We start from the raw sequence: 26,839 nt of genomic DNA on the forward strand, positions 1-26,839 counted from the left end.
CTACAGAAAACATCAACTGACAGCGCCCCTAATGTGCCTTTAGATTTCAGTTTTTTTTTTTTTTTTAAACAAACCGAGCCTGAAATTAAATGGGTGATTTTGGTAGAACACAAAGGTTTTCGAAATGCATATAATCCCTGTAATTATTTAATGGAGTTTTTTTAAGCTTTATTTAACAGCAATAAATTATTATAAGCTAGTTGCTAAACAGCAGTAGACTGCTCTAGTTTAGTGCATCTCAAACAAGGCGGCTCCGTGCTATGATCCACTAATAGATGCTAAACATTCCGAAGCAGAAGGTCACTCTGTGAAGCAGATGTTGTTCCGTGGATATTTAACAGACTGAATCACATCTGATTACAACGTCAGAAGACTCATATACTTAATGACCGTTACATCCATTAGAACACACACAGAACAGATTTTCCAATTTCACAGTGTGCAGTAGAAGCACAGTTTTTGGAGTGAAGTCATAGGTGACCAGAGACCAGAGACCAGAGCCACTCTTGCCGTTAGATCAGTGGCACAAATATTTGATTCCAAACCAGAATCATAAGGGGCTCAATGATTTCAAAATATGAACACAATATTGCATTGCAACTGTGGGAAAATCCTACAGAGCTAGTGACTCATCTGTTAAATATCACAAGTCATTGTAACATCTAAGATCTACTTTGTACTACTTAGCTTTGGACATGCGTGTTACTGAAATGACAAATACAATGTTGTACCAGAAAGGTGATTCCTTCATTTAATGTCAAACACCCAAAAGATGCCTATTTTTTTTATTAAACATAGTTCAAAATGCAACATAATTTTAAAGTGTCTTATTAAATCATGCTATTAATATAAATACCTATATTAAAGGAGAAAAAGGAACAGAATGACTATCTTGTATAGACCATGAAGTCCAGCAGTGATTATTAAGGTAAATACTACAGTCACATAGTGTAATTCTGGTTGCATGAAATGAATCCATGATGTATAACTGGGTGACTATCTGATCAAACCTCTTTAGCAGAGAAGCAATAAAAATAGCTCCTCCCACATCATATAGCGTCAAGGGTTATTATGTTTTTCTAACGGTGTCTAACGGTCCCCGTCATGCAACTTAATGACCAACAAAGTCTTCTTCTTGAAAAGAGAAGCACAGCCAATACCTGAGTATATGAAAACAGAGCAGAATCCCTTGTACAAACTCTGGCTCTGAAGCTCCCCACACTAGAAACCTGAAGAAAATATCTTCCCTGACTCGACGCCTTGTGAAAAGGACAACTGAAGGTCTAAGTCTCACTTCAAATGTGATGAACTTCTGAAGGACCAGCAGGGCTAAAATGGTACCGAGTTGAAGCTGGCTTCAACAACACAAAGCTTTAACAGTTTCAACCCCATGCAAGAGTCATTATTCAGGCCTCGTGTAATTAATCAGGGCTGTCTTCCTCAGCACCAGTGCACACGGTGAGATTCACCACAGAAAGCTTCGAGGCACCTTTAGAAAGCTGTTTGGAGTGTGGCATGGTGAGTGACAGCTGTGAGGGGCGTTGGATGGCAACAGAACGAGGCGGAATGACTTCAAAGGCAAAGGTGACAATACTTTGCCTAGGTGGCTGACTCTGAGTCTTTTAGCTTGGTGCCATCCAAGAACTGTATTAGCCTTCACACAAGTTTCATAACAGAAGGTACTTTAGTGTCGGAGGGTCACAGAGGCATCTAAGAATCAGAATATCAGAACTGATCCTTTGTGAGGAGTCACGATAGAGCCCTGTAATGCATGGTCTCCGGACAACTCTAAGGAGTCAATAAAACCTACTCAATCATCCACTACTCCTACATTTGGCCATTCGTTCCACAAACATATAGCTACGCTCTGTGTTACAGGAATGTCTGGAGTCATTGCCAAGCGAACTCATTGTACCAATGGTGAAATAAAATGTACAGACGTGAAGATTGATAGCAAATGCTAAATAAACGTAAGGTCCCTGATGTGCATTTGAATTGAATATGTTAGTTCAGGATTCTGTTTAAAACAAATCAAAACATAACCAATGTGATGGTTTGTATATGCTAGGCCCAGGAAGTGGCATTATGAGAGGGTGTAGCCCTGTTGGAGTAGGTGTGTCACTGTGGGTGTGGGCTATAAGACCCTCACCCTAGCCGCCTGGAAGTGAGTATTCTGTTAGCAGCCTTCAGATAAAGATGTAGAACTCTCAGTTCCTCCTGCACCGTGCCTGCCTGGATGCTGCCATGTTTTTGCCTTGACGATAATGGACCGAACCTCTGAACCTGTAAGGCAGTCCCAATTAAATGCTGTCTTTATAAGAGTTGCCTTGGTCATGGTGTCTGTGTACAGTAGTAAAAACCTAACTAAGACAACTACTATGGAAAACTCCCATCTAAGGTTTCAGAAATGTACTGCCGGGGATCTTCCTGGGTCCCATTGTCTGATTTATAAGCATTTACTAAAGACTTAACCAGGCATCATGCAAAACATCAGTACTTTCCGTGGCCTATGCAGCTACTTCAGTAATACAACTGTGTTGGAACCCCTTTGCATCTGGCTACACGGTCAAGAGATCTACCAGGTAAGCAGGTCCAGATGTTGAAGGCCCTGATCCCTACAAACTTCGATGGAAGAGTCTGAGTGGGATAGCCAAGTTTAAATTCTACAGCATATCATGGACAGAAGCAATAACCACGGATGTGGAATTCACAGTGGTTCTCAAGATTTGGGTGTTAGGACACAGCTGGAGCGCCTGCTTATCTCCACCAATCTCCAGATGTGCAGTAAGTGTATAAATCTTATCAAAACAAGATAAAGCTAAACACAGCTAGAAACCATAGAATAAAAGAACAAAAGCAGGAAAGATAAAGATAGATCTAGGGCTACACAGCTCTCTACATTTTTAAAGTGGCATAAAAATCTGGCTGTCAATATTCCAGCTTCCAACATAAAGAATAAATACAATCAGTTATATGACCTGGAATATTTTTTCAAAAAGAATATATTTGCCTGAGACAAATGTAAGTCTGACTCGTACCGAGAACAGAGAGATTTCTGATTAGAGTCTGTACATAAAGAACCACCGAATGTTCATGGGAAACATTGAGGTCCAAGGTCCAAAATGGATATAAAATAACAGAGAGTAGTGTCTAGACTTGGGGGTTATTAAACTGTGTGAGACTCTAACTTCGGTGGGTAGATCTTCCTAAGAACAATGCAGCCTGCGACTCAGGGCAAGCTTCGCTCAGACTTGCAAAAAGGTTTTGGATACAAGGATTTGGGACAAACACGGAGACACAGAGCTGAAGGTACCACTATGGTTTTAAAAAGTTCTGAATGGCTTCCTAGTGCCTATTAAGCATAAAAACAAGCTCAGAATGAATGTGGTATTTGATCACAGAAAGCCCAACACGTAGAGCTGGAGAGATGGCTCAGCAGTTAAGAGCCTGTGCTTTTCTCTTCGAGGACCTGTGTTCTGCTGCCGGCATGCGCGCTTGACAGCTCACAGCTGCTAAGCAATCTGACCCCTCTCTAGCTTCATGGGTCACCATGCACCCCCCCAACCCACACACATGATTTAAAAATAATATAAATACTTCTTTAAGAAGGAAAGAAAGAGAAAGCAAGCAAGCCCTGGGACTGAAGAGATAGCTGAGTAGTTCAGAGCACTGGCTGCTCTTCCAGATGACCCAAATTTAATACCCAGCATCTTCAGGACGGCTCACAACCAATCCTAACTCCAGTTCCACAGGATGCAATACCCTCTCCTGGCCTCTGTGGACGCCAAGCATGCAAGTGGTATAAAGACATACATGCATGCAAAACAAATAAAATAAAAATTAAAAGGAAAGACCCCGCAAACACCCAATCAACCAGCCAACCAAAACCAACCAACCAACCAACCAAACAAACAAACAAACAAACAAACGAACAAAAAGGTGAAGCCCATATTTGACAAACGTTGTCCCAGACATCCTCTCCATATCTCTTTGTTCAGAATTACAGGGTTTTTTGTTTGCTGGTTTGTTTGTTTTGATATGTTAGAATACTGTCCTTCCTTTTTCTACATACAAATACCATTTGCTTCAACCTCTAAGTGAGGTAATGCTCCTGACTTTCCTAGGTGGAAATCACTTACCTCGCCTCTGACTCCCCTTAGAACAGTTTACCGCTCTTTGTTCCTGGTTCTATCCACGCTCTCCTTTGTGCCACAGTTAATTCTGCAGGTCCTGGGACACCTTTAACTTCTTGAATTGAGCTCTGAGCTCATGCTAACTGCACAGATCAGTTCCTGTCTCAAGCCCACTCAGACACACTCCCTCGGGCAGCAGACGGGAGACCCCCTAACTGGACAACGTGCAGTGAGAGACCTTGGGACACTCAGTTCACACTGGGTTGTCTCCATCAGAAGACTGTGAGATCCAGAGGGGATGGATGGATGACACGGTGTCTTTCAGACACAGTAGGACTAAGGTACACATGAGCTCACAGGGTCGGCGAAAGCATACATATGGCCTGTAGAGGCTCAAAAGAGAGGAAGTCACTGGGGTGACGGGGGACGTCACCGGGGCTGACAGGAGGAAGTGGGCCCAATGTCCCACCCCTAGGAAGCTATTTGCATTTGGTACCTGCTAGGAAGGAGAAAACTCAGTTTTCTTCAGCGGAGTGTCTCTGTGGTGTAGCTGTCCAACAGGAAACAGACTCTGTCACTTAAGGCCATCTGCATCTATATTAAATCTATTTGACAAAGGACAATAAACTGGGTGTTTGTTTTCTTCATGGAATATGTTCTTCTATGTTAACTGCTCTGAGCACCATCTAAGGACCTAACAGTCAGGGCTTGACGTAACAGTGTTAGAGGCAACTGTTACAGAGACTGAGGGAGAAACAGGCCCTTTAGGGGAAGATGAAATGCTCTGAGGGAAAACCAAGAGAGAACCTTGTCGGCCATGAATGCTATGGTCAGGACTAGCAACATTACTCAGCCAAGTGTATCTGAAGGGGAGCTTTGCCTCAACAGGTAAAGAAAACAAACAAAACCCCTTGAACAAACATCATAGGAAACACAGGTAAATCAAAACCCTTCCCTTTCTTCAAAGAAGGACTTTGATCTTAATTCTTGAAGTTACACCAAATGACTTCCCCCCAATTCTAAATTATACCAAGGAAATAAATAAATAAATAAATAAATAAATAAATAAATAAATAAATAAATAAAAAGAACATCAAATGCCTGGACATACCTGGGCTTTTTTGCTGATGTGGACTTAACTTTTTTTGACTGAGTCTTGCTATGTTGTGCCCCAGACTGGCCTCAAATTCACAGGCTCGCACAATGTCCTTCCCTCTGCCTCCAGAGAAACTGGGGCTGTTAGCACACACCTTCATACCCAGCTGAAGTGTGCAGGTGGTGTGTGTGTGTGTGTGTGTGTGTGTAATTAGAGCGCTGCTGGCATGCCACAGCTGTGTGCAATTCCATTGCAACTCCTCCGTGGTTTACAGGAGGAGGCTGTGACACTTTGGGGACAGAGCAGAAATGGACTTTTGGGTGTGAAAGCCAGGAGAGAAAATAACACCTGAAGGGAGGTGAAATCCCTCTGTGAGTGATTGTGCCAGCACGTGGAAGGTGAGTGTGAGATTGCTGGGGAAGGGAGCCGGGGGCTGACACGTGTCCTGAACGGGGAGGTGTGCGTGGCTGGGAAACAGTCGTCATAGACTCTGCAACTGCTTCCTCCCAACTCCCTCCTTCACCACCCTTCTTCTCTCCTTTCCCAGGATGTCTGTGGCAGGCTGGTCGGAGTGGGGTGGTCTCCAGGGAAGACAAACCCTTGTTTGAAGGGAGCTGGAGTACTGTGCTGCTCTAGAATACAGCCGCGCTGCAGTTTGAGGAAAGTGTGCTGGTAAATGGTAGACGGAAGGCAGACAGAGGCCAGGCAGGAAGTGGAGAGAGGCCAGGAGAGAAGGCAGAGGCGCGCGCGCGTGTGTGTGTGTGTGTGTGTGTGTGTGTGTGTGTGTGTGTGTGTTGCGCATGCATGTGCATGTGTGATACTCAGAGTGTGAGGATGAAGGAAGAGAAACAGCCTCTCCTATTTTTTTGTTTGTTTAGGTTGGGTTCTCAGGTAGCCCAGGCTAGCCTTAAACTCTCTATACAACAGATGTCCCTGAGCTACCAATGTTGCTTTGACTTCCAGGGACTCAAAGCCTATGGCACCACACCTGTTTTTATGCTGTTTTATGTTGATGTTGCAAATCAAACCCAGGACTCAGGACTTCCTATATCCTAGGGAAACACACCGACCCACTGAGCTATAGCCCCAGCCTGAGGCACTTTATTTTTAAATTTCCGAGTGGGCATGGGCCATGTATAACCCACTAAGCCAGCAAGCTGAGTGTCATCACATGCACCTGTGGTCAGTTCTCTAAGTGTGGGCACTCCAATGCGGCTCTGATCATACGACTGCTTGTGAGAAGAGGCGGGGTGGAAAAAATTTATTCTCGATTCATGTTCCTGTCTCGTCACCTTCCCCAACTGTCTAAGATAAACAAAACTTTTCACTTGGGATTCACCTCCCTCTTAAAGCAAGTCACCACGCGGAAGAACCTTCTGCTTTACTGCAGTTTAAGACCGTACTAAGCCGGGAAGTGATGGCGCACGCCTTTAATAACAGCACTTGGGAGGCAGAGGCAGGAGGATTTCTGAGTTGGAGGCCAGCCTGGTCTACAGAGTGAGTTCCAGCACAGCCAGGGCTACACAGAGAGACACTGTCTCGAAAAAAAAAAAAAGACCATACTAATTTTAGCCCCCATGAGCAGGGCTTCACACGGGACTTCCTAGTATCCAAAATCAAGATGGATGACTTGGCTTTGTTCTGTCTTCCAAGTGCCAGTGTGCAGAGGTCTGAACTTCCTCTCAGCAAGGTTCAGAGGTAGAAGCTGACTTCCATGACAGTAGAAATAGTAAATTATAAATAAAACAAATGTTTCCTTTGTCCCAACAATGTCACATAGATTACATATAACTCCCTACCTCTTCAGTAAGGAAAAAACAAAACAAAACAAAACAAAACAAACAAACAAACTCAAACAACAGTTAGCAACAATCTTCCTTGTAAATGGGCCAGAGCTGTGAGTCAGAGAATTCAGATTTAAAGCCAGGCAGAGGCCACATCAAAGCAAAAATCAATGGTCAGGAGTTACCTTTTGTTCTCCTTGCATCCTGCCCTAAAATACAGTATTAATAAGATAATCGTCCAAAATGGCACAGTGAAAATCTACAAAGACAGATAGCACCTGGCTCGGAGAATCATTTTCACACAAGCCTGGTCCTCTGCTTAGCATTTAATCTCAGAGTCTCAAAGAGGCCAAGTGTCTGACTGTGAACGGTCCGTTGAAATACCTCTGCAAGCCCCTCACTAAAATACAGCGCTGTTTGAAAAATTTCACACCGGAAGTTCTCATCAGTTACACACTTAAATGAAAATCAAAAGCACTTTATGAATTCTGAGGTTTTCCTGTAAACGCACAATAAAGGGTTTCGTCTCCATCGTCCACTTTTATGGAGTCACGTGTTTAGCACATCTTTTGAGCTCATACTGTTTGCCTGGCTATGTTCTAAGTACACAGCAGCTGATCGTCTCAGGCCTACAGCTGGCCTTGCCCATTGCTTTATCTTAGTGTCACTGAACCGGGAAGAAGGCAGAGCAGAGGGGACAGAGGGAGGACCAAGAACACCTGGGCTGCCACTGCTCCTTCCTGAGGCATGGGAGTCTCTGGAACATTCCTAATGCACATGGAAGACACCAGGATGATGCCTCAGTTGTGCCAGAGACCCTCGGCAATGCCTTTACCCTTGCTGTGGTCTATTTTCAAAGAGTGGACGATGAAGAATTCCACTGGTTGGAATCATTCAAGGACTTAAGATTTGGAACACAGGAAGTAGACATTATGAAAAAGCTAATGAGGGAATTTGGCTGGGAGATATCATTGGAATTACATCCTCATTGGATGGTTTATCAAGTGTACAACAAACAACTTTAGAGAGTAGCTATCGGTTGGAAGACAGACGTAGGAAAATCATGCATACAGCAGCAGAATGAAGAAGGAGGCTTCCGAAGGAAAGATTATCCAATGACAGAAAGACCAGGAAAGCACAGTGTGCACCCAGTAGGAATTCCAGGACAGAGCAGACCTTGTTTTGGCTTCCTGCAGCCTTCTCTAAAGTTACAAACACCATGCTTAGATCTGCAGTGTTCTCCAGAATACTGACTTTTTCTCATTCCATATGACTATCTCTGTTCTTTTTGTTATTGGAGAAGAGCATAGGAGGGTTATATTTTATTTATAGTGTCTCATAAAGTCTCATGACTGGCATCAACTTTTTTTGTCTTAGTGTTCTGTTGCTGTGAGGAGACATTATGGTCACAGCAATTCCTGTAAAAGAAAACACTTAATTGGGGCTACCTTACAGTTTCAGAGGTTCAATTTGTTAGCATCCTAGTGGGAAGCATGACAGCACACAGGTAGACATGGTGCTGGAACAGTAGCTGACAGGTCTACATCTTGATCAGCAAGCAGCAGACACAAGAAAGACACAGTGGGCCTGGCTTGGGCTTTCTGTACTCTCTGAGCTCCCAGAAGAGGCTGGAGAGGCTTTGGTGTTGGCAAATTGGAACGCTTATTCCAGATACTTAAAATATTTATCCTTATACTTTTGTTGCTCTAGAACCACATTTGAAGCCAACACTATATTAATCAGGGTTCTCTAGAGTAATAGAGAACATAGAATAAATCTCTCTATATAAAGAAAGGGGGCTTCCCAGAGAATGACGCTCAGGCTGTGGTCCAGTTAATCCAACAATGGCTACCAATGAACTAAAGTTCTGACAGACCACAAGGCTGGATGTTTCAGTACTGGAATCCTAAAGAAATAGGCTCTAAGGCCAGCGAAGAAGTGGACTTGCCAGCAAGGGTGAGATCATGCAGGCAAAAGAGAAGGCTATCTTCTGTCATGCCCTTATTTATAGAGATGACCACCAGATGGGGTGGGCCAGATTAAAAGTGGATCTTCTCACCTCAAAGTTCCAGATAAATAGTGGGATTTCCCACTTTAAAAGATTTAATTAAGAAAAATCTCTCACAGGTGTGCTCGGCAGGTGGCTTTTAGTTAATTCCAGATGTGGTCAAGTTGACAACCGAGAAGAGCCCTCAAAGTCCATCGTATCTCCTTATGTCATGCTTAATTCTCTTAATTAAAGAAAAACAGTAACCAGGCCACAACTACATCTAATATGATATAACTATCCCCTGTATAATCACAAACACATTATCTATTTAACAAAGCCACCAGAGATGATATGGAGGTGCTGAAGAAGTAGCTGAGAGCTCTCTATCCTAATCAGAGAGAACCTGGCCAGTGTACAGAGCCATATTGGGGTGGCAGGACATAGTAAGAACTTGCCATTGGCCAAGGACAAGGGTTTCGGGCAGGAATCTGACATTACATAATAGGGAAGTAGGTTACAGCAGGAATTTTTATCCTAGAGTGGAGTGCTCAGAGTGAAGGTGAAGTTCTTTGTTCCTCCAGGTCTAGGAATTCCTGAATTAAGCAGGTGACCCACCCAACTGCCTGAGCAGAGGAGCCAAGAACCACCAGACAACTTCCTCAAACTCATTCTGGAGTCTGGGGGGAGGGGCTTTGCCCAAACTGTTAAATGGTCTGACCTCCATTAAAGTTTCAGCCTCGACCGGTAAACTATTGTCCTGGCCCTCATTCTTTTCGCTGCTTCCCCATCCACACCTCAGCTTCTGTTCCAGGAACCCAGTTCCCAGTATGCAACAGGCCTGGGGTGGGCTTTTGAAACCTCAAGGCCCACCCCCAGTGACACACATCCTCCAACAAGAACACACCTCTAATCCTTCTAATCTTTTTAAACAGTGCCCCTCCTGGTGACTAGGCGGTCAGATATATGAGCCTGTAGAGGAACATTTTTATTCAAACATTTTTATTCATCACACTGTGCCTCTTGATGGACCTTACTCTGCCTTCTCTGACTGGAGCCCAAATACAGTTCATCTGTTAGTACCCTGAGAGTTCAGTGTATGGAAGGAAGTATTTGTCTTGCTGGTTAAAGTAATTCATCAGGTCATGTGATTATCACCAGCAATGCCACAGACATATTATCCTCTATAGAATTAGCGCTCGGGCTTAATTATTTCTAATAGAAACACATAAAACTTTTTTTTACTGTAAATGAATATAAAGCAGGATAAAAAATAATCTTTAAAAGCCTCCGTGCTTCTTGTTGGGATATTGGTGTACTCATCAAAATAATATTTTACCTGAGAATAAGTGAAAACAGAAAAAAAAGCTTTCTCAATTTTGACAATAAAGAATTGTTGTCATATAATCAATAAACCCTGTTCTCTCCTCTTATTGCCTAATGAGCATTTGATTTTACTGCAATTAACTTTTATTGACTTTAAGTGGAATATACAGTATGATATAAATAAACCACATTTGCAATATGGGTCAAGGCAGACCGGGAGGCAACTGAAAGCTGTATCATTATATGACTTAGGAGAAATGAAAGCTAATCAAATATTCCCAACAGTGCAGAATTTGTGATGCCTTTCAGCGAACACACTTTTTTATCAAAGAAAATGTCTGCTACAGCAGGGAGATGCTAGGAAAGGTTACAGGAGAAATGGGTGAAAATTTGTTCCCATTAAATGCAATTCTGGGTAAATAAATTAACTTTTAGGTCTTAGGTTTTTCTCCCCATTTGTTGTTGTTTTGTTTTATTTTTTATTGGACGTAGAGTGAGGACCAAGGAAGAGTCTTAAGCTGAAGTCTAAAGATTTTTCAGTTAAAAAAAAATCTCCCTATTTTAATAAGTATTATTGCAAAACACAATCTTGAAACATGTTAGCTCATCTTATGTTAAAACTGAAGAAAACAAAAACCTCAGTCATCAATATAAAACATTTCAGACACGCAATACAAAAAAAAAATCACTTTATTTTGAATGGGAATGTTTTGAAAATCTACCATAGCATGTTGTAAAAACATTATGTTCTGTGACAAGTATTAAAAAATGATATACGTTCGCTTTAAAAACAAACTCCATTAACACCGGCAGTAATCTCATATCGTAATATCTTTACCTGTAGTAAAAATCACTTTGTATCAGAGTTCCGTTCCGTTATGGTTAAGGCGTGAGATGTATTGCTCAGAAAGGCTCGCTTTAGTGGTCTTGTGCTAGGGACGTTTGATCATGAGGACACCCACTAAGGAGTTTAACGCTCTTTCGGGAGGTGAGGCACAGCCGGAGGTCTCTGGGGAGCGTCTGTGACTGGCATGTACTGTCACGTATCTCTGTTGCCTCTCCTGGTCTCTGTCATTCCTGGTTGACCTAACATGAGCAACGTGCTTCCACCAGGAGGCTTCTGCCTTGCCACAGGCCTGAGAGGAACAGAGAGGCAGCAGACCAAGACCACCCGAAGCAGTGGATCAAAATGACTATGTCCTCTATCTAGTCTTTTGCTTCCATACCTCACCAAAGTGTAACTAAAACCAACTTAATTCAAGTGTGAACAGTAAGATCACTAATACAAACATTAGCTGAAAAAGCCAGGATGTTCTTCAAGCTTAAAGGAGTTTATCTAGGGCAGGGCATGCAGCTCCGTGGGACAGTATTCAGCATGTACCCGGGGTTCAATCTCAGGCATGGAGAGGGAGAGAGAATTTATTTAGTGGACTGTTGGTCATTATGGCTTCTTTATTGGAGACTTTACCTGGTTTTTATTTCCTAGCTATTTCTGCAACTACAGGATGGATTAGTGGTTAGAAAGCAAACTCCTAAATTGCTGTACTGAAACTATTTTCTAAAATATCTAACTTTGACACTGAATTTTTTTTTTTCCTCTTAGAATTTTGATATTGTTTGCTCTCTGCAGCTGGGGCCCAAAACTGAGTCGAACGTTCTGCTTAAGGATTCCTTCCAATTATATTATGGCTTTAGGCAGGAATGCTATGCTATCGCTAACATTAAGTATTACATAGATGAAATGCTCTTCCACAGAGCGAGTAAATCTTTTCTCTTCCTGGCATATGCACTGTGGTGAATCACTCCACGGACGCCGTCAGATGATGTTCTTTGATTTAAGAATTAATAGTCATAGTGGAAGTTTTCATGATGCTGACATCTTAGAGGTACATATTTTGCATGCGTATAAAATACTATCCACCCCTAACATACACGTTTTCTAACATTTTACTGGCTAACATCTACAAAAGGCAGGACAACAAGGCAAGAACCCAGATCTAAGAGCCAGGAAGGACCAATGGCAAAAAATTAGATCAGAGATATGATAAGGCTGTAATCAACTGAATATAACTGTAAAATGTGAAGAGGGTGTCAGTGGAGGGGCAACAAATAAGGGTCCATTGTATATTTTACCGAAGCAATGGGTGCCGTTGGCGTAGCTAGAAGCTTGTGGCTGTTGTTGGGATGCTCATGCCAAGGCCCAGCGCACCCACACAGGGGACCACAGTGCCTCACATAGTGTTTTACGGCTTTTCTGATCTTTTCTAACATTGGCCCACAAGTAGTTTAGTATCAATTTATTTAAAAACTTCCATAGAGGTAAATGAACTATAGACATCAGTTTAGAAGTCCTGCTGTGTGAACTCTCTCCCTGATCTGTAACTAAACACCATGGATCCAGAGGCCTAGTTAAGAGTCTTTCCATTTAAGCTCTGGAAGTTAAGGAGTGCAGACTAAGATGAGGAAGGGTTGGTTTCTAGTAACTCTCTGGCTTGAGTGGCTGCGGTTTCCACGGCTGAGCTTGGGAATGTGGTAAGCAGCGTCCTGGTGTCTCTTTCTATGATGGTGTTAACCCTATAGGTTTGGGCCAGTCCCTGTGACATCCTTCATTACTTCCTTAGGGGCCTAATGTCTCTCTGAACATCATTGCAAGAGTGAGAGTTTCCACTTACTAAATTTGAGCTACCCAGAATTCGGTCCATAACTACCTGGGTTCACCCAAACTTAATAATCGGTTTAGTCGATTTACTATTTCAGATTCGTTAGCATCTCATCTGTAAAAATGAGGTAACTCTCACCCAGGAGATTAAAATACAATACTTATAACAATGTATACCTATAAACTGTGAGGGGTTAATTTAAAGCCTTAATTGGGGGGAGGGTAGGTAATCCAAGTAGTTTATTATTTTATTTTATTTTATTTTATTTTTTTAAATAACAGAGTTTTAGGCTTATGCTGTTATGCTCGTAAAATACTCAACCAGGTGATGGTAGTAGTGCATGCCTTAAATTCCAGCACTTGGGAAGCAGAGGTAGGTGGATCTCTGTGAGAGTTCCAAGACAGCCAGGCCTATCCAGAAAAACTGTGTCTCAAAAACCAAAAGAAAAAAGATAATTATGTTATCTATCAAGTTCTTTATCAATACACTATTTTACTATTTAATTTATAAAACACACAAAAGCCTGCTTATACGTCAGAAAACCTTCCTTTCTTAGGTGCACTAACACATTGAAGACTGAAACGGTGTGAGCTATTACTGGAAAGACTATCTTATAGTCAGGGTTCCCTGGGTAAAACTTGCTCCGCCTCCAAACTCACACTTTTTAATATTTCAATTGGTATTATTTGCATTCATAAATTTACATTTCCAATGCCAAACATTTGCAAATGTAAAGATGAATGAAGCCACGCCATATTTTATGGCGTTTACTTGAAAAACCTGATTAAGACAGATGTCTTTGGCTCATAATTCTTCAATGTCAGGTTGTCATAGTTCCCATCAGCAAGATGTTTTAAAGGCTTTCGATTAATATTGCATGCCAGAACTGAAATTACATCCTTTGTCGTTTAGTTCTTAATGGTGCAAGTGATATCTATCAAGTAGTGTTTTATGAAGCGTGTGTGAGCTTTATTGCGGGGCTGTTTTCACAAATCTTTTTCAAGTTTTTTTTTTCCTTCAGAAAGATGGCTTAGTGTTTAACGATAACTATACCCCTTTGTGGAAAATCATGAGTTTTAAAATAAAGTGAAACTGGCATTGTATCAATAAAATAGTTTTTACTTGAATCTGTCATGCTCCCATTTGTGTATGATATTTGTGCAACTAATCATGAATATCTGCTTTAATCTAGCTATTTGGAAAACTCTCACAATCACATGCTCACGAAGCCTTTATCACTGAACACACCCACTATTTGCCAAGTATGGAAATTATGTCATGTCTGAATCCAATATATATTAATTCTGAATAATGATTGGGCTTTTACTGCCAAAGTATATGTTTTGCTTTTAAAATATAATTTAGGAAGAAGCTAGTATTATCAATAATTCCAGTAATTATGAAACTCTAACACCTCATTTTCAAGTATCTGGGATGCAGAGTCTCTGTATCACAATCATACTGTTAATATGCAATCATGCAATTAGTATACAATTATTAATTAGTAGTTATGTGGAAAAGGGAGACAATTCTATTTGGCCTTTTCCCCTTTATTTTGAACATAAACCAATTTATTTAGGTTGGGGCTTTTTCCATAATGTGCCTTACTTGTCTGGATTTGGTTCCTCTTAACTGTTAATACTAATACCAGGGGACACAATATGAGTGCTGAGGTCATCTTTTTCAGTTAAAAAAAAAAAAAAAAGAATCCCACAATCCTACAGAACATTAAAAAAAATACACATTTCAAAGCTTTGGTTGCTAACTCTAGTCTGAAATGTGTCTTGTGCTGTATCAGTTTGCAATTTATCAAATTTAAATCTAGTCAAGATAAAAACAACGGATCAAAAACAATTATTAAAGGGGGAACGGCAAGGATCTTATTCTGGGAAGTCTCCCTTGGCCCTTTTCTCCACAGCTGAAGCAAGAGAAACCTGACTATATCTCTGCCCAGTTAGCTGGGGTCTTTGGGGACCTTGCAGAAAGATGACTTTTGCCAACCTCATGTCTAGTAAAAAGGAGAATGAAAATATTAACATTAAGATTGACATTCTCATCCAGCCTGGCGTTGTGCATTCATCTTGTTTGGATAACTGTACATTTAAAGTTAGCGGCTACTTATCTGGTTCTACACATTACAGAGCGATGCACATGGAAAAGACTCTGCAGATTGTATTCCCCAAGGGACTCGGCCGTTCTCATTCCTTCTTTAGGGGAGAGCCGTCGTCTCTCCCTCACTGTTTACTTGAACCCTTCCGGCTGTATGTGGTTGACTGAAGGAATGGCAATAGTTCACTTTAAAAACATTCTCTCCATTAGCTAGAATCAATTTTTTTTAAAGCATCCCAACACATCCATACCCAGTATATTCCTTTAACCCCTGATACTCAAAAGTACTATGTGTTGAAGACAATCCTCCTCACCAATAAATGAAGGGATGTATATATTTTTCCTAATTTTTTGCCTTCTGCATTTGGTGTCTCCTCATTATAAGCAAATCGATTGCCAAGTCACAACAAAACGGGAATAAGTAAAGTCCTAGGCTCGAAAGACCTTTAGTGCGCAAGTCAGAGGGAGGAAATGCCACAGCGGAAACAATGCTCAAGCTCAGTGTGCAATGAGCCCAACGTAGATTTTCACAATCTCGCCACCACCTCAAACTGTTGTAATTCGTTTCTGTTTTAGGGAGATGAAGGCATCTGGCAAGGGCCATACAGAGTACAGTTCTGTAGCTCCCTAGAACTGCCAATGTTATCATTTTTGTTTTCAAGCACATGACTAAGAAAATGAAGGAGAACAGGAGTTTTAGATAGGATCGCAGAGACTGAATTTTAAGATGAAGAACACTGCTAATTAGCTGTGAGCTCAGAGTGGCCTTCACAAACCACCAGCGAGGACACAAATTCCCTGATGGTCTAGGGCAGTGAAAGGCTGTGCTTCAGGAGGGGGGAACTCTGGCCAAGCAGTGATTTGGGAACTCTTCTCAATTTTAAAAAGAGAATACTTTTTACTATGTGGGTAGTGTCTTATCTCGTCTTTACTATGTGGGTAGTGTCTTATCTCGTCTTAAAATTTTCTGAAGGCAGGACATCTTTTTCTTAAGAAACAAAACATAATTATGAAAAAAAAAAAAAAAAAAACCTCTAAAAATACTGATTAGTAAGAGAAGGCTCCTCCTGGCAGTGGTGGCAGCGTCTTTAATCTCAGCACTTGAGAGGCAGTGGCAGGCAGATCTCATATCAGTTCAAGGTCAGCCTGGCCTACAGAGCAAGTTCTAGGACTGCTAAGGTTATGCAGAAAAACCCTGCCTCAAACAAACAAACAAAATCGTAAATAAAAATAAAAATTAAAAACAGGAGGCCCCTTGCTGTCCTTCTTGTCCTTAAGTTCACAGTGGGGCTGGCAGGCTACTTTAGAAATTAAGAATAATTGGAATGTTATCACACGCTATTAGGGGTTACACTGGAACCAAGCAGTGCTGCACTACAAGAAGCCCTCTTTAGTCACGCCCACGATTTACTAGCAAATATTCAAGACGTTGTTAAACATTATTGTTTTTTTCATTTACTGACAACTGTTAACTCTTTAAATCCCCAAATGCTGTCCTGCGTCTATTTTGGTAAGGGGATCAAAATAGTCATGCAATTTCATGTATTATATTCAAAATGGTACTTGTTTCTTTCTTGGTAGTTTTCCTTTTTCCGTCAAGCTAACACAGGTGATTTAAATGTGTTAACCTTCTGCACATTGTAAAAATAGTGAATTAGTACTGATTAAAAGGATAATTTAAATTAACATGTTTAGCCATGTGCTTCTGAATGCCAAAGCAATTAGAGGAAGCACACCTTAAATATACAATTTGACTTTAAAATATTCACCGAAATGAAGTGACAGACAAATGCAATTAAATGATTATTCCCGCCAGAGAGAAGGTATTATAAAAGAGAATGCTAATTAACTTTCAAACAAAGAATTTTGTAACACCCGTTCCACACCACACATTCTTACACATATAAAGAAATGGGAAGTGACTTCAGACGCATTCTTTACATTCAGAGTGTCCCACGCGCGATTAGCAATCCAAGCTGATTCATCAGATTCTGCAGTAAATATTGCCCCCAGCACTGAGCTACATCAGACAAATTCCTCAAAGGGCTAGGAGGCCTGTCAGGCCCTCATTCACGCTTGCTGCTCACAAAGATTAGCATCAAGAAAACACTTTCTGATTTCAAAGTCTGAAATAGGAAGATTTACATCTTGGAAGAGCCTAATGGAGCCGTCACATAGAGAAGTTACACCCTCCCCAGTGAAAATGGCCAAACGAAGACATCATCTAGTTTCCATCTTAAGAGAGGAAAACAAAATCTTTGTAAAGACCCCGGAAATGTGGTCTGTAAAAGAGATTCACACTGGGAACTTAGAAGAGGTATCTCTTCAGAGATCCTCGGAGGTCAAAGATACAAAGATAAGGGGAAGGCACAGCCAGGAGCTGGTGGGGTTCACACACACACCTTTCTTCTAGCACTTCAGCTTCCATCTATTTCAGAGTATTGAAGAACAGAACAAAAGATGAGAGCCAAGCTTCCAAAATAGCACCACAGCACATTATTAATAGTGTCAAAGAGAGAAAAGACAGCTATCAAAGGAGAACTTTTGTCTCCGCTTACTTTAATTAAACTCCCTGGGCTAAGGGGTGGATTCGAACTTCTTTTTTAGATTAAAAAAAAAAAAAGCCTGATTAAGATTTAATTTCTGTCCAAGGCACGTCCTGAAGCACAGTTATGTCCTACTTACGGCCGAGGCAGCAGCCACCACAACAAACCTGAACATCATGCAGTGTCCTCAGAATAGCCAAGGTGCAGCTGATCTTCTTCTCACAGGGAAATTAGTTTCCCCGTGAACCCCTCCCTCTGGTAGTGGGCGCCCATCCATTAAATCTGGAAATGAGAACTAACCCCAAATTATAATGGTTTGAATGTTTCAATTAATTTCACTTTTCTCATACCAGAGGCACCATAATAACCTTTCTTTAAGATCAGCTAGTGTGACTTTCACAGTTTTGTGGAAAGGATGACTTCTAAAAATTAATCCAGCTATCCACACTAGAGGGGAAAACAGAAACTCTCAACCAAAGACACAACTTAAAAAAACAAAACAAAACAAAACAAAACAAAAAAACCGATGCAGCCAATGCAATGTTATTATTCTAACTGTAAAAAATGTCTTAAAGGAAAACTATTTCTTGCCTTCTAAATGAAATGTCCTTTCATGAAATTCATCATTTTCCCATACACTCTGTCCAACATATCCCTTCTTTCTCGGTTCTATCGTATTTCCCCTGAAATCACCATATTGTGACACAAAGCTTGGTGGTAGTTTTGACTTACTCTCTATGATCCTTTATATTTAACTGTGCCTGATGCTTAGTTTATTCAAAGCATTCTCCCACCACATCTCTTCTGCACTGTCATTGCATAACCTGTCTACACCTGATTATCTTTCCGTCATCCTGTTCATTCTCCAAATAAAAATGACAATACCCATCTGCCGAGCAGGTACAAGCTGTGTAGGAAAAGATTGACAGCATCAGCCAACTCCATTCACCCCATTCTGCCGATTATCAATCAATACTTCCTTTTTCTAATTGTATTCTCTCTTGTCTCAACCATGGTTTGCTTCTGCCAAGCCACTGTGTAAATGTGATTCATGAAATAATGTTACAGTGTTGTCGGATATAAAAGGCGGCAGGCTGATTAACCTAGCAGAGCCTATCTTCTAACGAAGGACACAGACCTTACACGCTCAAAGCAGCTCTAACACAAATCTACGTTTGTAGCAACTACAGAAAGTATTAGGGGAGAGATAGTCGGGAAAGGTTATCTTGTATCTGGAATTAGTTTGTAGGGATGGAAGTGCAGGCTACAATTTATCTAGGGCTTTAAAGAGAGAAGCAAAGGGTCATTATTTGCATGACTACATTCTTACATTGGTAACTTGGCTCAATACTGGCACCAGCTTAGAAGGCAGTTATAAGGATAGGCTTCTGGGTAGAGAAAAATTGAGTGCAGGTGATGAGTTAGACTCCAAAAGGAAGAATGTTCTCGAGTTAAGGTTCCTCAAAAAGATTTACTTGGAGCGGGGAAGTCAGAGGGAAATGAACCTGAGTGCTTTTCCGGGGTATACAGGTCACGTGTCATCGGCAATTTGGCTGTGAACAGCCAAACTTCTTTTTGAGCACTGGAGCCAAGAAACCTCACTGGGCAATGGTTTATTCACAAATATTTACCAGCACCTTCCACAGCACGAGGGACGCTATTAGTTAAAAACAAACACATACATAAAAAATGTGCTCTTGCTGGGCTTACACTGTAGCAAGTGAGAGGTGGGGGAATGAAAGTAATAAATAACAATATAATGTTAAATAAGGCAGTGATGGGGCATGTGATACTGATAAAATACAAAGCAGAGGTGCTGCTGGGATTTAGAACCGTTGGGAGAAAGGGTCATGGAAACCAGACGGATTGGGAAGATGCTATTTGAACAAAGAGTCAGAAAGAAAATAAATAAGTTTGGACATGATGATAATAGTTTAGAAATGATCATCTGGTGTAATATTAATGGGAGTAATGTCCTAGAATTCCAAGTGAAGGATCACAAATATTGCTGAAACTGGATAAAATAAGTTCTACTATTTATGTGTTTGATAGTCATGGCTATCAATGTTAATACGTTCCATGAATGCATGCATTTTCTCCTGGGTTAAATGAATTTTCAGGTTTTTAAGTGAATAGATCCATTGGCTTATTGATGATCCCAAGGGGGTTTCTAAATTAAATTGATGCTTAGCACACAAAATAAAGGGCAAGAAAAGCAAAAACTACAGGGATCACCATGATATGTTCAGAATGATCTGCTGCCCTTTAAAACTATTTTAAAATCACAAAATCTCATCTTTCTTTTTATCCCCACTTGCCACTACCCCAGAGATTACCTCTGGAAATCTACACAGGACCACGGCATTTCTGTTAAGTTTTAGCTACTGGATGCCCCTGGCCCCCACGTCTCCATCTTCACCCCGAGGAAATGTTTGCACTGTCTCTTGTCTTCAACAGCCAACATCTTTGCAGCACTGACTGAAGACTTACTCCACGCACTACACTGTGGCCAGTTCTTTTCGTTTGACTCCATCATAGGGAATGTTGTCCATGTGTGCCATTCCCGTTAGACACAGATGAAGCAGAGCAGAAGAGAGAATCACAGGACGAGAGGGAGATTCCTTGCTGATTGGGAAATGAACTTGATTTCTTGATATGTTCATGGTGTACGGCAGGATGAAAGGAAAACAAGTTAACATCTCAAACTCTCCTAAACGGACACCCAAATCTCTCACACTGTCTGAACACAAGCCTGAATGGCCTCCAATTTAAAGACGGATTTCGCTGGACCCAATTCTGATTCTATAGCAATCAGACAATGAGAATAATGGATTGAAGCCTAAACTTTTCCAGTACGGGTTCAGTCTAGGGCAGAATGAGGAAATGTGGAGAAAGGCCATTTGGACTTAGTCATTTACTCTCTTTAACTCGTTCCTCTTCGTGTTCAAGACTGAGACTAAGAAATCCCACTGACTTCTCCCTTTTTATACAAAGCCTCCATTAAGAAGGATTTCTTCTAAGTCACTCAAAATTAACTTATTTTGATTTACTAAAATAGTGAAGTATGGTATCAAAGTAGTAGTGCTTTCTAGACTGTTTAGAAGAAATGAACATGTCCTCTTTATATTCAGGCAACAAAATTGGAGGCTGGAAGATAAAAGCAGTGTAAATATACAGTGAGATTTTAGTCTTTCTCTTGAAGCTACTAGCACACGGAACGTTAAAGCATGTGTGTTTTTAGAATTAGAGGCTCACACTAGTGTGGCTGCGACCTGCCTGTGTGGCTGCACCTCCAGAGCAACAGAGACACATCCCTTCCCTCAAGGGTCGACTACTTTTGTGCTACAACAAAGAGCCTTCAGTTCTTGCCATTCCAACTTCCTAAAAGACCTGAAATAGACTATCTAACCCTGAGAAAAAGTTTGCCAATAATTGCTTTTCCAAATGAAAACTTTGTCGAATTGTAGATTCACAAGAAGTTTTAGAAACTAACAGATTTCTGTTCTCCTTAGGCAGTTTTCCTCAATGCTAGTTAATATCTAGCAAACTACCATGAAGACATCTATAGAGTCCATAGATCTTAATCAAAGTTCCAATATATATGCATGAGTGAGAAGGAATATGTTTATGTTGGCCAGTTTTAAACAAAAATATATTAATTGCTCCTACTATAACAAGGGTTTTTTTTCTCATCCTTTATACAGCAAATTTGGTAATAAAGTATTTAAAGGTCATATTAGTCTCAAGTATAGCAAAATTTAGGGACAGAGATGTAACGAGGGTAAAGCCACTTGGATTTATGAATGCGTTGCAAGAAACATTACATCTATCTTCTATCTATCTATCTATCTATCTATCCATCCATCCATCCATCCATCCATCCATCCATCCATCCATCCATCCATCTTTATATAGACCCGTGTGCACATACATGTGCACGCACACATGACATTTATGGTTGTAAGGAGAAAAACATCGTGAGTAAAACAAACCAACTTCAGATGCATGTAAAAGGTTTTTTGGAATACATATTGCAGAGGATCTTACCTTCTAACTAATGCTGTGGAAGGAAGATATGAAAGGAAGTGTGTGTGTGTGGGGGGGAATGGGCAACAGAAATGTAATCAATTTTAGGTTTGCTGAGAGGCGATCTGCTTCTATCATTTGAAATTAGAGCATAAAGGCAAAATAATATATATTTTATAGGTTTTCACTTGAAACATAGAACACACAGTAGCCCTAAATGGTTCAATGAAATATCTTAACATTTTAAATAATTCTTTGTATAGGGGCTCTGGAGAAATCATTTGCTTAAAGATGCTTCCTTCATTTCCAAAGCAAGGAGTTGGGGGGGGGGAGTTTCAAAGATACAGTTTAGTAGAGATGGTAATAAATACATGCATGGAGCAATGCATAGCAAATGACAACAGTCTGTCAGTAAGCCTCTCCTACGCGCATCCCTTCTGGACTGTAGTGAGGAATAAATTAATGAATAAATAAATAATAAATAATAAAGCCATGGTAAATTGCAATTCTGATAGGAGTAGGAGCCTCTGTATTAAGAGGCTGAATAATATAAAGAGTCAGCTCAACAGATTGAAAGACAGACCTATAAAGGACACAAATCCCCACCTTTCCATAACCAAATTGAATTTCGAGGCTCATTTTAGTGAGAAATTATGGGGCTCTGGAGAAACTGCAAGAAAGCATTTCAAACTACAAGGTATCATATTTAGCATCGAAGTCTTTTCTTTTTTGTAATCAAAATACTTCTTTGTATTTGAAATAAAAAGAAAAACATTTTGAGTTAAATTCCCTTTGAGAAAGATTTATTTTGGTTTTCCGCATTTCACTGTGGTCAATCTATTTATTTTCATTCTTGAATAAAACTGACTTTCTGTCTTAAAAAATAAGCAGTAATAAACAATAACAAATGTGGAAAGAATTTCTGGGGAAGTGTAATCATTTCAATAATGTGTGAGATGAGAATCTCAAGTGTCTTCTCTAATAAATAAAGCATTGGAGAATGCAGGATAACTTGAAATGAACTATAAATAAGCCTTCTTTTTAATATTAAATTATACAAAATTCATTTGATATAAAGCTTAAGGACTCCCCTGATTCCTAGTGTTTTCTAGTATAGTACCCATCTTTAAATCCTTGAGAAAAAAATTATTCAAGTTTTTTCATGTACTGCTCTGAAGTAAGATAATTTTGACACTCTTACAATGTAGAAAACCAGACTAAAACCCAACAATGTTAGATTTTTTTCAACATGTCTTTTCTCTTATTATAGGCTTGTTTCTTCTAAACAGCTGTGACGGTAGCACATAGAGTTTCATCAGTGTGCTAGTGTGACATTGGCCTGAAAAATGTCATGAAGGAATTTGACTTTTCTATCAAAAGCTCGTTTAATGTTTACATTGGGGAATGAATGAAAAATTGTGTGAAATAGTTTGTAGTAATTTAGTTTAAAGATGGCTGCAGAGATGGCTCAATAGGTAAAGCACTTGCCATGCCTGTGTGTGGATACGAGTTCGAATCCCAGAGGCCATGTAAATGCTGGATACGGTAGTGTACACACCTGTGAAAGCTGGATACAGTCGTGCACACACCTGTAATCTCAGCACTCTAATGGAGTGATGGCGGGTGGCTAGGGGGATGCCGAGAAGCCAGCTGGCCTACTGTACACAAGAAGATGAGGTCATTCTTAAACAAGGCAGAAGACCAGGGTGGATGCTCGACATTGTCCTCCGACTCCCCTCCCCCACACACCTGCATTCACACACACAAAAATGCACATGCATCATTTACACATATGTATGAAGATAAACATGACATTTATTTCAGAAACGTACACTTATTAAATACATATCAGAGATATCAAAATACATATCAGAGATATCAACTTTTAAGTTTTTAATGAGTGTTTTACCTGCATGTCTGTGTACCATGTGTGTACTTGGCGCCCATGGAGATCAGACAAGGGCACTGGATCTTCCAAAACTGGAGTAATGGATGGGTTTGAGATACTACATGGGTGCTGGGAACTGAATCTGGATCTTCTGCAAGAGCAGCAAGTGTTGTAATTGATAAGTCATTGCTCTAGCCTCCTCTGAATATTTTCCATAAAAGTACCTAATACAAGTGATTGGCTACATTCTTATAGGTTATCATTCCTGAAACAAACCCCACTCATGCTGCAAAGATGTTAAAAAATATAAAATGAGTGATGATGTATTTGGAGTTAGGTAGAGTTGGCTTCAACTGTGAGTGTCATTTTTCCTATTGTAGAAAATGTGTCTAAACAGACATCACCTGTTATCAGTTAAAATTTTAACCGATAACAAATGATCAATGAACAAGGTGGTTCATACCTATAAAATCACACCCTGAAACAGAGATTGGTCTATGACATCATCATGGCTTCCCTCACCCTCCCACATTAGAAGTCTGTTAGCTGCTATCACTGCCCATTTATTTATTTGTTTGTTTATATTTTATTATGGTGTGTGCATATGTGTGCTTGTCTCTATGTGCAGTGCATGAGGGTGGTACCCCTAGAAGCCAGAAGAGGGCCTCAGGAATCCGGAAAGAAGAGTTCACATGCAGTTGCAAGTCACTCAGTGTGAAGGCTGGGACCTGAACCTCATCTCCATAAGAGCAGCAGTGCCTGCTCTTATGACTAAGTCATCTCTCCAGACCCAGGTATTGTTCATTAATTGGGAACTTTTTGTTCTCCTCTCCCACCAAATTTCTAAAAATGAGTCAAAACTCTGCATCTAGTGACTGCTAACCTTGAGTTAGCCTCTCTCTGAAATCAAGGGAACCACTTCTGCTGTTCTTCAAAGCTACTAAAAGGACTTTCTTATTTTGCGTATCTTGGCTTAATCTTTTCTTTTCTTTTTTTTCCCCTAGTTACTTCTAGGTAGAGCTGACTGACATGTCAATTTGGTACAATTTAGGAAGAATCACAAGCCACTACTAATAGGTACACTCATCTGCAAATGAGTAGGTTTCTCCACACAGGCTATGTCATTGAGGACAGCTCTATCATAGAATCAATCTTAGATATGTCACTTTTGAAGGCACCACTAATTAATTTAGACCTGTGTAGAGGCCACCATGAAGCCACTCTAACAAGAGATGCAACAGACCAAAATACTGTGCTGCTGTCTTTGGCATTTAGATATGTTTCTCCAGATTGATGGCTATTATGTGTGGCTGAAGAGACCAATCTGTCAGACAAGCAACTGGCTCGCAATGGTGTTCTCATTTTAAGCCATGTCTTTAGTTTGGAGCTGTTTATGAAATATACTGTTGCATGCAAATCTGTCACTCACTCCATCCAAAGCCTTTTTTAAAGGGCGTCTCATCTTCCCTAATTGCTGTGTTCCAGAACGGCCTTTTTGTTTCAGAGCCATTTATAATTATGTAGCATTGTTTCAAAATTCCCAGTCTTAGGTGTTTGTAACACACTAGAAAATATATACATTCCTTAAATAGCAACTGTAACGGTGTTTTATAGAATTTCTTTTCAATAGGAATTTGAACTGTCTGAAGCATTCTCAAAATGTATTAGTAGGAAAATGTAACCCAAGGAAGTAAAATTTTCATTAGCTGGCATTTAAGAGAAAACTTAAAAGAAAAGGAGATACAAAGAAAACCACCTACAGATTTTTTAAAAAATATAAGTATTGTTGGGCTATCAACCCCCTTTTCATTTCTTTGCATTGCTAAGAAGCATAGAAAGCAATGCCTGTGGGGGTGGACTATTTCCCATAGGGACTGTCACTTGACCATGTTTGGAGCTGTTTGTATAAAAAGGGTCTGATTTTATAGCCTTGCCCCGAAGAATCATCATCCCCTTCCCAAATGAATCGTGCCGCTTGTGATTATCAGGTGTGGCGTATCAGTGAGTTCTCATACTGGAGGGTAACTGTGGCCCAGAGCAATCGCACCATGTGACTAGCAACGAACATGCGCATCATGACCTAGCAACAGCCCAAAGCATCATTTACTCTACAGCCTCAATCATTCTGGGCCACCCCTACAGTGGCTCTGAACTCAGTGGCCAATCATTTTACAAAAGTAAATGACCTAAGTCTTAACAGGTCACGTCCACAGAAGTGAATGTGACAGGATAGATAAATACTTGGGATTCAATATGTAGCTTTCTTCTCTGTCTTTCTATATTTCTGGTACTTTTCCTCTCAAGTCTTGCATAATGTAGTACACGACATCTCCTACCAATCAATACAATGTGAGAAAAAAACTAGAGTAGTCTTTGATTTGTCCTTCTCCATAACCCATAGCAGGACAAATCTAATCAGTAACCTCGACCCGTCAATTCTGTCCTAAGAAACAGCTCTTTTCTTCTGCCAGTGCCTCCTGATCTCGACCATCTCTCCTTCACTGTCCTAGAACTGGGACAGTCATGCAAGGCCAAACCATGGGACCAACTCATCCCACTGTCCAAAAGGCATGCCCACAGGCCACAGATATTGTACTTCTAGTAGCCAAATTAAAATAAAAAGTGAAGTTTAACAATTCATTGGGTTCAACTGTACACACACCCGATGGTTACTATTGGTTGTCAACCTAGAATTACATGCAGATGGGCCTCTGGGCATGCCTGTTGGGGATTCTTTTGATGGCATTAGTTGCTCTAGGAGACCTATGTCAATTGTGGGCGGGATCATTCCCTGTGCAGGGATTCTGTACTATACAGATGAAGAGGGGAAATGGAGCATCAGTATGCACACACTCTACACTGTTTCCTGATTGTGGGCGCTGCACAATCAGCTCCCTCAAGGCCCGGGTTGTACCTTCCCTGTTGTAATGGGCTTATGGGGAACTGGGAGCCAAAACAAATCCTTTCTCCCTTAAGTTGTTGCAGTCAAGATGCTTCGCCAAAGCAGCAAGAAAGTAAGGAAGGCGTATACTTGTACGCGAGTGGAATTTGATCTTTTCATCAAACCTCAGCTCTTCTGAGAAGGATGTCCAAGAAGACGTGGGTCATTAGATTCCCTCTGCCTCCCTAACTTCCTTACCAGCAGCCATCACATTCATTTCCCCACAAGCACAAAATCATGTTGTCTGTGTCTGCAGCAGTGCAGCGATCCCACCCCCTTCACCTCTCCCCATTGCTCAGTTTCTCTGGGGTGATTCACTATTGCATTTTTTCTCCTGTGTCCT

At 40.7% G+C, this 26,839-nt stretch overlaps 1 protein-coding gene across 1 annotated transcript in view; it reads right to left on the reverse strand.

The window, feature by feature from the left end:
* Positions 1-26,839, reverse strand: part of Tenm3 (teneurin transmembrane protein 3) — a 614,692-nt gene that overhangs the window by 190,084 nt on the left and 397,769 nt on the right. The gene's annotated exons all lie outside the window — the stretch shown is intronic.

The sequence above is a fragment of the Apodemus sylvaticus genome, chromosome 18, assembly GCF_947179515.1.
Source record: "Apodemus sylvaticus chromosome 18, mApoSyl1.1, whole genome shotgun sequence".
Classification (NCBI taxonomy): Eukaryota; Metazoa; Chordata; class Mammalia; order Rodentia; family Muridae; genus Apodemus; species Apodemus sylvaticus.